Genomic DNA, 12,775 nt, shown 5'->3' with positions numbered 1-12,775 from the left:
ACATAAATCAGAAATTTAAACCCGGATCAGAAATTCTGATCTAGGAAAATAAATCGATTTCTGTGGTCGAAAATTCATTTGGAATTTCCAACCCAGAAGTCCTAGAAACCTAAAATCCTGACTAGAATTTCTGATCAGGAAAATAAATCAAATTCTGCAAGGCTTGATAATAAATTCAATCGGTCTTTCTGACCCTACTTGGAATAATTAGAATAGCTCAGCTAAAACAGCCATAACTTTTTACTCCAAACTCTGATTTTGATGATCTTTGACTCTATGGAAAGCTTATTTAGAGGGTTGTCGGTGCCAACTAAAAACAAGCTCTAAGACCACCATATGCAAGTGTTGTGACAAGTGTTTCTCTCAAGTTAGCACTTGGGTTTAGTTAGTTTGAGCATCGAGACTTGTCAACACACTTAATGTTGTATCCCTCTTGACAGTATAGCATACTCATACTCGAGATAAAAGGTAAAATCTATTTCAATATTTTGAGCTTACATGACTCTTCATATGCCATTTTTTCAAAATGTCTTCACAAGGGTTGCAACAATCTTTGTCTCATTCTTCTTGACCAAATCCACCTCAACATGTGATTTATAACCATTTCCAACCATAGTGAGTTCACTTATGACATCAAGTCACTTTTTCAATAAATCCTGCTATAATGATTTGATTCTCCTCACGATGTGCCTTCCCATAGCTTGATTAGTGCTAAGACTCAATGCAAGTACCTTTTCTTCACCACAATCATATCGTGGTCCATCAGCACCCAAGTAGTCGCTTGCCCTTCACTCTTGCTTGGTCTTTCAAAAACATTTTCCTTACTATCTTCACCGTCTCAAGCCATCCCAGACATAGGTTGATTTGAATCAATAATTATTTACACCAAAAATTGGCAAGCTTACCCTAGAAAGGAAAGAATCGGCCAGATAGCGTGCATACGTGGTATTTCGGACAGCTGCCGAAAACAAACAGGAGAAATTACCAGGCGGTGTCCTGTATATATTCTGCGGAGGCCAAAATAGGAAGTTATACAGCATCAAACTAGGAGTATGAATCTAGTGAGAGTCCAAGCAAAGCACAACGTTGATCAATGGTCAAAGAGGCAAAGAAGGAGACAGGAAAGAAAATATATTTTAATTTGCCAGGCTACACACGGTGTATCATCTACGTGCAAGGGAGGAAAGGAATTATTCTGTATATTTTGGGATAAACGCTTGACGTCTAGGAAGCTCTTTACTAGTTAGGAGATATTATTTAATATATTTTGGGAGAAGCCTCGTGTCCAAGAATTCTTCACGTGAAGATAAGGGAAAAGAGAAGGAAAGCTAGAAGATTAGAGATATGCATGCACATGTGAACACTAGACTTGCATGTTCGGTTTATCCATACATACATACATAGCCAAATATGATTGGTCGTGCATGAGTAATGTGCTGCACGGAGATTATACATTTTTTTGTTTGCGCTGGAGTTCACGTGGGAGAAGGCAACCAAGGAGAAATCATGGAAGGTTATCAAAGTTGATGGCCAAATCTATTAATATTTATTAGGCTTTATGTACGAGAGAATTAATTAGCATGTACATGTATAGAACTCTTGTATAGTTACCAACCTTGCCATAGACCAGGCACCCCTATAATATAAAGGGTTGCGGCCAATTGTAATCTTTACTTTTCGGCTTCACGTCAACCCTTAGGAGTAGGAGTAATATAGATCTCGGTGAGTTCTTCAACAACAGGGCTGCATCGGTTGATCAACCTCCGGCTTGTCTGTGAGTACCGTCATGACTTGTATTATCGTTTGTAAGGCTGCATCAGCTGTTTAATCTCTTGTGAATTATAATATAAGTTAGTTATCGATTCGTATCATTGTTTGCAAGGCCTGCATCATCCGATTGATCTCTTGTAGATACTAATATTGATCAAAGTTATCGATCTTATATTAATTGCAAGGTCACTAGTTACCGAATTTGACTAAGATTAGTAAGATTCTTCTTGTTGTTTTTGGTCAATTCATCTAGTTATCGATCTTATTATAATTAATGTTTCATTAGTTATAATGATATCACAATTTATCCGGTTTAAGATAGAGATAGATCGGTATCATATCATGTCAATTGGTCGTATTTTGGCTTTGTCACAATCAGATCTTAAATTTGATGACTCGTTCTGTTAAGATCAGCTGTTTTTATCTCGATCTGAACTATACATAGTACGCTTTCAAAGGCATGAATTAATTTTAGATAGATTCATTAATTGATAAAGTTTGATTTATCGTTATTACCATAGCTGCATCGATCCGGTTGAACCTCACTGATGGAACTTTAGATTAGAATTTATTAATTAATGAGTTTGTTTATGGTTAAGACATGTGCTTTGCTTGTTTACTACGTTTGAAATTGGCTATTTTAGCCGTTTGCGTATGCTTTCACATCCATAGCTTGTACCATTAAACTATCAAAAATATGGATAGATCTATAAGCTTTTTGGTTTTAGTTTATTATCGTTACCATAGCTACAATCGATCCGGTCGAACCTCATTGATGATGTTAATAGATTAAATCTAGTTTGTTTATAAATTTATTCTTATTAGATAGTTGATTACATACATGTTATAATCTCCCTTTTAATCTGAATCGACTGTTTAGCCGATAGCTTGTGCTTTCAAAGATGAAATCATTGATCTTTATAATTGGGTGTATTGTACTTATTTTTGTCTCGATTAATTAGTCACCATGAATCTGCCATGATTCATGAACATCGGTTATTTTGATTCACGTCATTATCATTTAATATTAGCCAATCATCCTTGATTTAAAGATCTTCCTTTCATGGATATGCTGGATATCGACTATTTAGTCGATGGCCTTATTTATTGGCTTTCAAAGCAGTATATTTGGAACTGTCTAGTGCAACACCGGCATGTTCCATCTTAAACTATTGATTATCTTCTCCTTATCAATTGTAAGGTCAAATTGACTGGCACGCCTCCTGCCTCGAAGCCGATCGGTCCTGTGTTTGAAGCCAAGCGGATTTCTAGCCTTGCTTCATCAAGCAGATTCTTCCGGCTTGCTACGTGTTGATCACATTGCCATATTTTCGTGTCAACAACAATAAAAACCATTTTCATCTTCATTAATTTCCAAAGCAAGTTCTCAAAGTGAGACCATTCCATATGCATATCCTTATGTCTCATTTATCATTCATAAATATGCTTGGCTTCATATGATGCAATGATATCCCACGACACATAAGTCATCTCATCAATTCAATTTACATTATTGTCTTGTACTTGAACTAGATTGTTCCATTATCTTCCAACACAACAACACACACAAGTTCACTTCCATTTCAACACACTATGGAATACCATTAGGTTTGCCTTCTTGTTGAACTTTTAACACACTTCAAACTATACTAAAACAACTCTCTTTTCCAAGTCTATGTAATTAAATCCCTATTTAATACTTAGTAAACTTATTAGACTTTTAATCGTATTGTCATTCAATCGACGAAAGCCTACTAAAAGGCTAGATGCATGTAACGAGAATTCTAGTTGGTTTATGTGTAGGAGAATGATTTTCGCTTCCTCTAGCATACAGGGATCGATTAGTCTAGTTCAGAAGCTATATATTATTATATGCTAGCAAACGTGCCCGTGCATTGCAACGGGATACATAACTTGTTGTTCAGTTATCTAGCCAATTTGCAATTTAGAGATTTATTAAACAATTGTCACTCTAATTTATCCTAGAATTAGACCAGCAAGATACATATAAACACACGCTACTCTAACTTGTATGCCTTGAGAGAGTGTGTCATTATTCCAATTCATCTTAGAATTAGACTTCAATACGCATCCGAATACGTTGGGGTCGTGGGAGATTCATTTGTTTTTGCGTTGGGGGTGTGAGAGAGTGATGTGTTTAGTTCGATCAGATTTTGCACCATATGTACATAAGCATGTACCCCCTCTGTTCCAAATTGCGAGTTACTTTGACTTTTTTAATTTACTATGTATATAGACATACATTATATTCAGATACATGGTAAAATCGATGTACCAAAAAAAGCAAAGTGAGTTATAATTTGGAACGGAGGGAGTAAGTATTAAATCAACTCTGGTTACATGCATGTGAATGGAGCTCATGGCAAATAAATTTTTATTAGGATTTTTTGTTAATCTCTGGTAATAGGTGTGGACTATTAGTTTGTCGCTAAAATTAGACACCACACGTAATGACACCATATAGAAAAATAAGAAATCGTTACTTCTAATCTGAATCAAGAGGAGACGTAATGACAGCCTATAGCTTCATAAGCCGAATCAAGAGGAGATTAATTCAGGAAAATCAAGAGGAGGAGATAATACGTACGTGGCACCTCCTGCTCCACATCTTTCTACTGCATATATCCACACGCATATCCTTCCGGCCATGATCCATCCACCCGTCACCCATCGTCCTCCGACGCCGACAGCATCCGCTCCGCCTCCTCCCCCACTCCACGCACTAGGATCCAGAGGCAAGTAGGTGACCTCGGCGCCCCCTCCGTTTAGAGTCGCCGGTGTCCAGTGGTAAAAGCTCTTGGTTTCGGTGAACTGACGAAACCCTAAATATTAATCTTTAGCTCTAAGCTTATATGAGATAGGTTAGTACTAATTCAAGTGGTGGAACAAATAAATAATGATCATGATGATGGTGGAGGCCATGATGATGATTAAGTGCTCAAAGCTTGAAAAAAAAGAAAGAGAAAAACAAAATAGGCTTAACGCAAATGTATATTTGATAGGGCCATTTTATTTTGGTGATCCAGACACTTAAAGAGTGTGATCACATTTAGAATAGATATCCATACTCTAAAGAGGGGTGAAACTCATCGTGAAATACGGTTATCAAAGTGCCACTAGATGTTCTAACTCATTGCATATGCATTTAGATTCTAGTGAGTGCTAACACCCTTGAAAATACTTGTGAAAATTGCTAACATACGTGCACTATGGTGAGACACTTTGTGGTTGGCAATATGGAAGAAGGGTGTTGAGAAAGGAGTTGATCGCGCTAGTCGCTGGGTGACCGGACGCGTCCGACATTGGGACCGGACGCGTCCGGTGTGTTACCCTAGGTCGAGCAAGTGTTGCAGAGATGATCGGACACGTCTGGTATTGGGACCGGACGCGTCCGGTATTTGGCCCAGACTTGAGCAGCAGCGGCAAAAGTGATCGTATTTTGGCTCGATGAGTGACCTGACACCGATAGTTCACTGTTCATACATCAGGTCGTGATGATGTGGCATGCAGGAGTTGATCCACAAAGGATCGGACGTAGGGGTGCGTCCGGTCGGCCGCACCGGACGCGTCCGGTCATGGTTTTCACGGTTCTGGACCTCTCTGTGTAAAAATCGACGAGATCGGACGCCTAGTGCATTTGTGTGACCTAACGCGGAGCGTCGTGTCTGGTCTGAGCAGGTGGCACGTGCGGGTGTGAGCGTCGGATGCAGGGCTGCGTTCGGTCTTCAATACCGGACACGTCCGGTCGAGTCCGAGCGGCTCTAGGAGCTCTCTGGACTCGATAGGACGCTGACTTAGTGCGCAAAAGCGACCGTTGGACGCCAACGGCTAACTCATTTGAATAGGGACACATGGCTCGTGGAGCCACCGGACGCGTCCGGTCGCCACACCGGACACGTCCGATCAGTGCGCAGACAGCTCAATAATAAAGCCAACAACTCTATTATTTGGAGTGTCGATAAATATGTGTTTGCCGGCTTGGGCTCATACTTTTGGCTATTTCTATTGAGAATACACCCTAATGAGCCTAGCCAATCCTCTCTCACTCTTACTACTTGATTGATTCATCATTTGGTGAGATTGGAGAGCATCCAAGTGCATTGCTTTGAGTGATTGCATCTAGATGCACTTGGTGGTTGTATTTTGCTGTGGGATTCACTTGTTTCTCTTGGTAGTTGCCGCCACCTAGACAGCTTGGTGCAGTGAGGATCGTCGAGTAGAGGAAGGTGCTTGTCTCCGGCTGCGATCATTCTGATTATGAGGGGTTCTTGATCTTTCCTCGGTAGAGAGCCAAAAGGCACTCCAGTGGATTGCTCGTGGCTTGTGTGATCCCCATCTTGTGTTGGTTGTGCGGCACCCGATTGCGGGTTAGGCGTGTAATGCCTATTAGCGCGTGAACCTCCAAGTGGATGAATCGCCACAACGGGGACTAGCTTGCCGGTAAGCAAGTGAACCTCGGTGAAAAAAATCATTGTGTCATCTTGTCTTTGAGGAATTCTTTTGGTATTCATTGTGATTGATTGATCATCTCTTGCCATGGCGGTATAACCCTCGCTATCTCTCTTGCATTTATTTTTCTAGTGTAGTTAAGCTCTTTAGTATATAACTAGTTTTGAGAGCTAGCTTGTGTCTTGTTAGTTTGGTTAGTGAGACTCTTTAATTAGTCTTTGAGAGATCACTAACTTAGAGAGTAGTGATGTAGCCTTTGTGTGAAATAGAGATCATTGCAACTAGAATTGTGGATATGAGGCTTGCATCTTTAGTAGGCTAGCGCAATATTTGCTTCGCCTCATAATTGTCTAACCACTTGGCTTAGTGTTGTTGTCAAATTTTTAATAGACTATTTACCCCCTCTAGCCATTAGGACCTTTTAGGTGGTGGCGTCAGCAGGCCGGTCGGCGGTGCACGAGCGCCCACTACATCGGCGAGCTTCGTTCGGCGCGCCACCTCTCCTCCCTCTCGATCTGGTGTTGTTGTGGCATGATTTTCAGATCCTTGTGCAAGATTTGAGTTACGGATTTCTCCTTCCCTCCCTTCTTTGCACTCCGTCATTGTTCGATTTCGAGTGGTTATACAGTTCGATTCGATCTATTGCCTAGCGGTATTTAATTTATGGTCGATCTGTTGTCCGTGTGGCATGAGTTTCGGATCCTCATGCAAGAGGAACGTTGTTTGTGTGATGCAGTTTTATGGTAGGGCTTGTGTACATTTGCATACTAAAGACACTAAAGACAGTTTTGATTTGGTCCGTGATATGTTTGTATTCAATTTAGAGATCTTTTGGATTCGATCTCGATCTTTGGCCGATTTTTTCTTTCCTTCTCTTTGTCCAAGGGCCGAGGCTATGTACCGTGCGGACTAAGTCTCCACCCCTTCTTATATAAGAGGAAGAGATGCCAGACGAAAAACTAACGGAAAAATTAGGCTGAAATTATGCCTCTTTAGTATTAGATACAGACGTCTATGCACGAAATAATATTGAATAGTAAACAATAGTTGTATGTATACATAGGAGCTTAGACTCCATTTCAATTATTCTCTGCCGCTTTGCAAGATAAAAAAAATATACACACAAATGCAATCAATGTGTTTGTGAGCGCTAATTAATTCACTCTCCGGCAGTTGACCCTGATCTCGCCGTCGGTGCCGGTGAGCGGGCTAAGGTTGCCCATCTTGACCATGGCCGCGGCGAAGTCGCTCCCCCACTGGTCGGCGCTGGACGCGTAGGTGCTGACGAGGCCGTCCGTCGCGCCACCGCCGCCGCCGAAGAGCGCCTGGTCGGAGTGGAGCAGGCCGCGCTGGGAGAGCAGGTTGCCGAAGTAGGCGTTGTCGATGGCGTCCGGCGTGGAGCCGTCGAGCGGCTCGAGCGCGCCGTCGCTGGCGCCGCCGGCCTGCGCGGGGCAGCTGGCCCGCAGCGACGCCGCGTAGGTGGCGTCGATGTCGGTGTCGTTGTAGATCCGGGCCCGGAAGTTCTTGCACTGCGCCCGGCCGACGGTGTGGGCACCTGCAACGTTTGGTGAGCCGTGGGCGGTGAGGCATTCAACGCAATCATGCATGGAGACGGAAATCTTGCTCTGCTGTCGCGTGCATGCATGATTGTTGCATGGCGGTAGAAGCAGCTGGTAGTTGGGCTGTCGATCGCGTGATCGATGATAATCATGCACGTAGTACTCGGTAGGTGACGCCTAGTCGCCTACGCGTCCAATTGTTGCCAGGTTGCGAGCAGAAAGGAGAAAGGTGGTGACTTAGCTTGAACAGAGACCAACAGGACGTGTACCACTACCAGACTAGAGCCTTTTCCTGTCAGCTTCTATTTTTCCTGTCGGCTTTGTTAAAACCGTTAGGAACTTCAGCAGACTCCTGTCGGTTGCTGAAAACCGACAAGATTGAGTAAAAATATTCCTGTCGGCTGCTGAAAACCCACAGGAAATATTGAAACCGACAGGAACAGGCCCATGACTCCCGATGGCCCGGCCCAACCGACAAGAGTCCTCCCCACGGCTGAGGCGAACAAAATTTCGCGCGCAAGGCCTAGCGAAAAAAATTCAGGACGCTCCTTTTTCCCCACGCTACAGTATTGTGGTCCCACAAGAGAAATAATATAAGACATCACCAAACCCTAGCTTACATATGCCTGTCCCCATCTCCTTCACCTGCCGCCACCAAGCTTCTATCGCGCCCGTCTCCAATTCGAGCGTTTCCCCGTTGCCCCAGGAGCTCTCGGGCGCTGGCACCATCAGCGCCCCCAGGGGCCTCCCCACCGCCCGCGCCACCGCCCCCAGGGGCCTCCCCGACGCCAAGCTGCCGCCGCCCCGATGAGCTCCCCATCACCCGTATCGCCCCCGCCCCAACGGGCTCCCGCCACGCTGAGGGGCTCCAAGACGCCCGCGCCATCGTCGCCCTGGGAGGCTCCTCGACGCCTGCGTCGCCTCCCTGAGCGGCTCCTCGATGTCCGCACGCCGCCCCAAGGGCCTCCCCGACCTAATACAACTGCTACCCACTGCGCCGACCCCAGGGGCTTCCCGTCGCCCGCGCCACTCAGGTGATCTCTCTCTCCCAACCTCTCCCTCTCAGATCTGCTATCTATTTCCTTTCTTGATGGGATCTATGTTCACAATTGCATAAAATTGATGAGATCTATTTTTTGGTTTAGATTTAGAACTAGCAAACTGTTGATCCCATAATATATTGTGCTAATTTAAGTGTTGTGGAAATTGTATCAACTGGACCAAGGATTTGTTTCTTCTGGCTATAAGTAATCAGTTAGTTTATTATTTGATAAGAGCTTTCTTGCTTTATTTCTTGTACTAATATGTTGGTGTTTGGATTTTGGCACATGAATGTGATGAATTACATGTTCTTGATGGATTACTTGTTGCTTCAATGTGTACTGTGTCTTGTGAGTGGACAAATCAATTTGTAGAACTGATAGATTATGTCCCTCATGCATATCAATTTTATACTGCCAAATTCAATTTCCTGTCGGCCTGAACATTTTTTCCTGTCGGTTGAATGTCAGGAATGGTTAAGACATTTCCTGTCGGTTGCTATTTCCTGTCGGGAATTCCTGACAGTCAGGTTTCTGGGTTGACTGGTCAAACCAGAACCGTCAGGAAATGCCATCAGGAAATATATCATGTCGGCTAGCCGTCAGGAAACAGTCATCTTTCCTGCCGAGTCGTTCCTGTCGGTCGATTCCTGACGACCAGTCCTGACGGTTTTTTGCCTTTTCCTGACGGTTTTTGGGCCATCATGAATTTCCTACTCTGCGGTAGTGTACGTCGTCCATGCATCACCATGTTGAATTGATCCGCGCATGCAAACGAACAATGATGCATCGTCATGCATGTAGCTAGCGTTTTCCTTGCTGGTACGATGTATGTATATTAAATATGCATATAGATGATGTGCGCTGCACAATCATATGAAGTCGAGATGAAGCAGACAGTTGCTACCGAGTAAAGGAAAACAGAACGCAACAAAATACTGGCATCCATGCGTACGTGTGCACGTACGTACCGGTACGTACTTGAGATCTTGAGAGCTGTTCTTAGATTAAGGAATGACTATATTCCGGGCTCCAGTATCTATACGAGTGCAAGACTATAGATGATCTGGTTATATGCATATATATAAGTATATATAGTCATTTGGTCGCACTGCCTGGCCTGGAACGAGTGCAAGATCGATCTAGTTTGCTGCCGCGTCGATATCAATTGCCTGTGCATGCAATTTAGTTTATTTTTTACTAGGACATACCATGTGCTCGAGCTAGCTAGCTGTGGATGATCTGCTGCACCGCCGAATGCAGTGTGGTGAAGCAAAGATCTATGATGGGACGTGCCATCCGCCATCTTAGCCTGCCTGCCTGCTGCTAATCTATGCATGCATTGCATGTGAAGCAGGAAAAAGGAGATCGGCCAGATTTCAATCTTCGCAGTCATGTAACATGTGTCAAAAATGATGCATTCTAGCTACCTCGTGCATGCATGTGTAGTACCTGAGAGGGCAACCATGTCGGTGCTGCTCAAACCCTTGTTGGAGAAAGCGTTGAGGAGGCCGTTGAGGTTGCTGGTGGGTCCGGGCAGGTCACTGTTGGCCAGGGACGCGCTCGCCGTGGTGGCGTCCCTCCTGCCCAAGGGAACCGACCACGATGGTCCTCCCAGCTGCACCAGCACGTTCAGAGAATCACTTTTAAGCTGTTCGATCGACCTCAGCTATGATCGATATCGATATAAACTAATCGTGCATTTCATTTCTACTTTCGACGTGTGGGAAAGTGGATCGATCGGAGAGCTGAGCATCATCTGTGTGTCTGTTCAGTTCATCTGTTATATATAGGCTGCTAGCTGACAGATTCATGCTCGACCCATATTTTCCGACTCAATTATGTGCAAGTGAAAAAGAATTTATCTAAAGCAACTCAGTGGAATGTAAACAGTTTAGGCGAAATTACAGAGGTGTGTGCCTTCATTTACAGTTGATTGATCGATGGTAGCGGGTGGTGTGGCTTGGCGGCTTACTTGTGCAACGGAAGTCGCGGGCGGCGACGGCGAGGATGTCGGCGCAGGAGACGGTCTGCGGGCACAGCAGCTCCAGCAGCGTCTTGATGTTGTCGATCACGTCGAAGCCGCGAAGCGACCCCGCGTTCGGCCCCGCTCCCTTCTCGCCGTGAAGCTCGCCGTGTCGTCTAGCAGCACCGACGCGTCGCAACCCTGCCGGCCGTACGTACGTGCATATATAAACAAAGCCGTAGTAGATCCACACACTTCTATCGCGGTGAAGCTCGCCGTGTCACTCTGCTAGCTACTAGTAATCTACACTTACTATGAATTCATCTAGCTATAGCTAGGCAGGACAGACGACGACGATCCGGTGATAGATGGAGATGATGATTTACCTGCACGAAGCAGTCGTGGAAGTGGAGGCGGAGAAGGGAGGCCCCCCATGCGGTGGTCCAGCAGCACGGCCGTCCAAACGGCGGTCCTGATGGTGAGGAGGGCGGCGGGGCAGGAGGCGTCGTAGTAGTCCTCCGACGACAGCTGCGCGCTGGCCACCGCGGCGGTCGTCGCCAGTGCAAGGGTCAAGGTCATCAAGCAGCAGTGACGAGGGAGAGGCCGCGACCGCGAGAGGTGCTTCTTGGGAGAAGCTGCAGGAGCCATGTCGCAGTCGAGGGGTGTCATGGTATGCACCGTCCTCCAATAACTCTGGTTTGGGAATTGGGATCGGAGTAGACTGCAGAGCAGTGGAAGAGGCCAGAGCTTCTTTTTATAGATAGATATAGGCAACAACGAATATCGGCATTTAGCCTCCTTAATAATGCATGACAGTATGACACCAGATGGCACCACCCCTTCTGGTCGACAAAACACATTCTCCGTAAAACGAATCCTGCACCAAAAGCGGGCTAACGGATAGGGACAACGTCACCCCGCAAACCCGCTAGCCGTCAGATCTGGCCAAGTCGCAATATGGACCGTCGGATCGGGGTTATAGTGGGTCTCTGACCCGTTAAGCGTTAAACCCGGGCGGCCGTGAATCCTCGCGAAACCGGCTCATGGACGACTCGGCCTCTCCGCCGCGCGTTCCTCTCCTCCAGTCCTCACGGCTGCGTTCCGCCTGCCGGTCCGAACCTCCCTTCCTCCTCTTGGCGCGGGCGTGGTGCGTGGCGCCGGTCTCACCCCCCCCGCCATCCCAGCGCCCCTCACCCGCTGCGACGGTAGCCGAGGCCGCCACGCCTGCGGCCCCACACGTGCAACGGGGCTGAGACAGACCACGCCACGCCGGGGACGCCAGCGCTCACGATGGGATGCGTCGCCGGAGATGACCGACCGCCATTACACGGGAGGTGAGAGCGTCAGGGAGAGGAAAGAGAGCTCTGGTCTGCATTACTACCTGCAACGTGCTCTCCACCACACTACGGTGCACGGCCACCTCGCCGGTCGAACCGCGACCTCCACGTGGTCTGCCGCCCGCGTCACCTCGCACCTTCCGCACCACCGCGGTCGCAGGGACGCACCCCTGTCTGTTTCTCCCAGCACCGTCGTGGCTCCGACCAGTGGCGTGGGGCAGCACGGCACCGAAGAAAGCTCAGAATAGCAACTCCTCAAGGGACGCCCACATGGTGTTAGATGAAATGCCAGTCCAAAAAACCATGGCTTCTGTGCTGCTTTGCTGTTCTAAACCTACCTTAGACTATCGCCACCGCGCGCTGCCCACTGATTTCTCCCCCGCGGCGCAATCTCCATCTGTATTGTTTTGCTCAATATATAATGGTGGTTCTCCACAATACTTCATCAGATGATGCTTGTCAACTAAAAAGAAAAAAAAGAATCCTTCATTGTCCAACTGCATGCACTACTACCCAACCTTGCAGGGTGGTTGTCTGGTTGATATATATAGGTACTGATGCACTGAGCTACAATGCGAGGAGCTACCATGTTGGCAAACTAACAGGTCCTTAAAACGCCGGCCATGCTCTTGC

General features: G+C 46.1%; 1 pseudogene; it reads right to left on the bottom strand.

Annotated features, from left to right (window-relative positions):
* Window positions 1-7,224: 7,224 nt before the first annotated feature.
* Window positions 7,225-11,631, bottom strand: LOC136541778 (peroxidase 70-like; annotated as a pseudogene).
* Window positions 11,632-12,775: the final 1,144 nt, after the last annotated feature.

This window comes from Miscanthus floridulus, chromosome 1, assembly GCF_019320115.1.
Source record: "Miscanthus floridulus cultivar M001 chromosome 1, ASM1932011v1, whole genome shotgun sequence".
Taxonomy (NCBI): domain Eukaryota; kingdom Viridiplantae; phylum Streptophyta; class Magnoliopsida; order Poales; family Poaceae; genus Miscanthus; species Miscanthus floridulus.
Note: the sequence above shows the minus strand (reverse complement) of the source record. Positions and strands in the feature narration are given on the sequence as shown.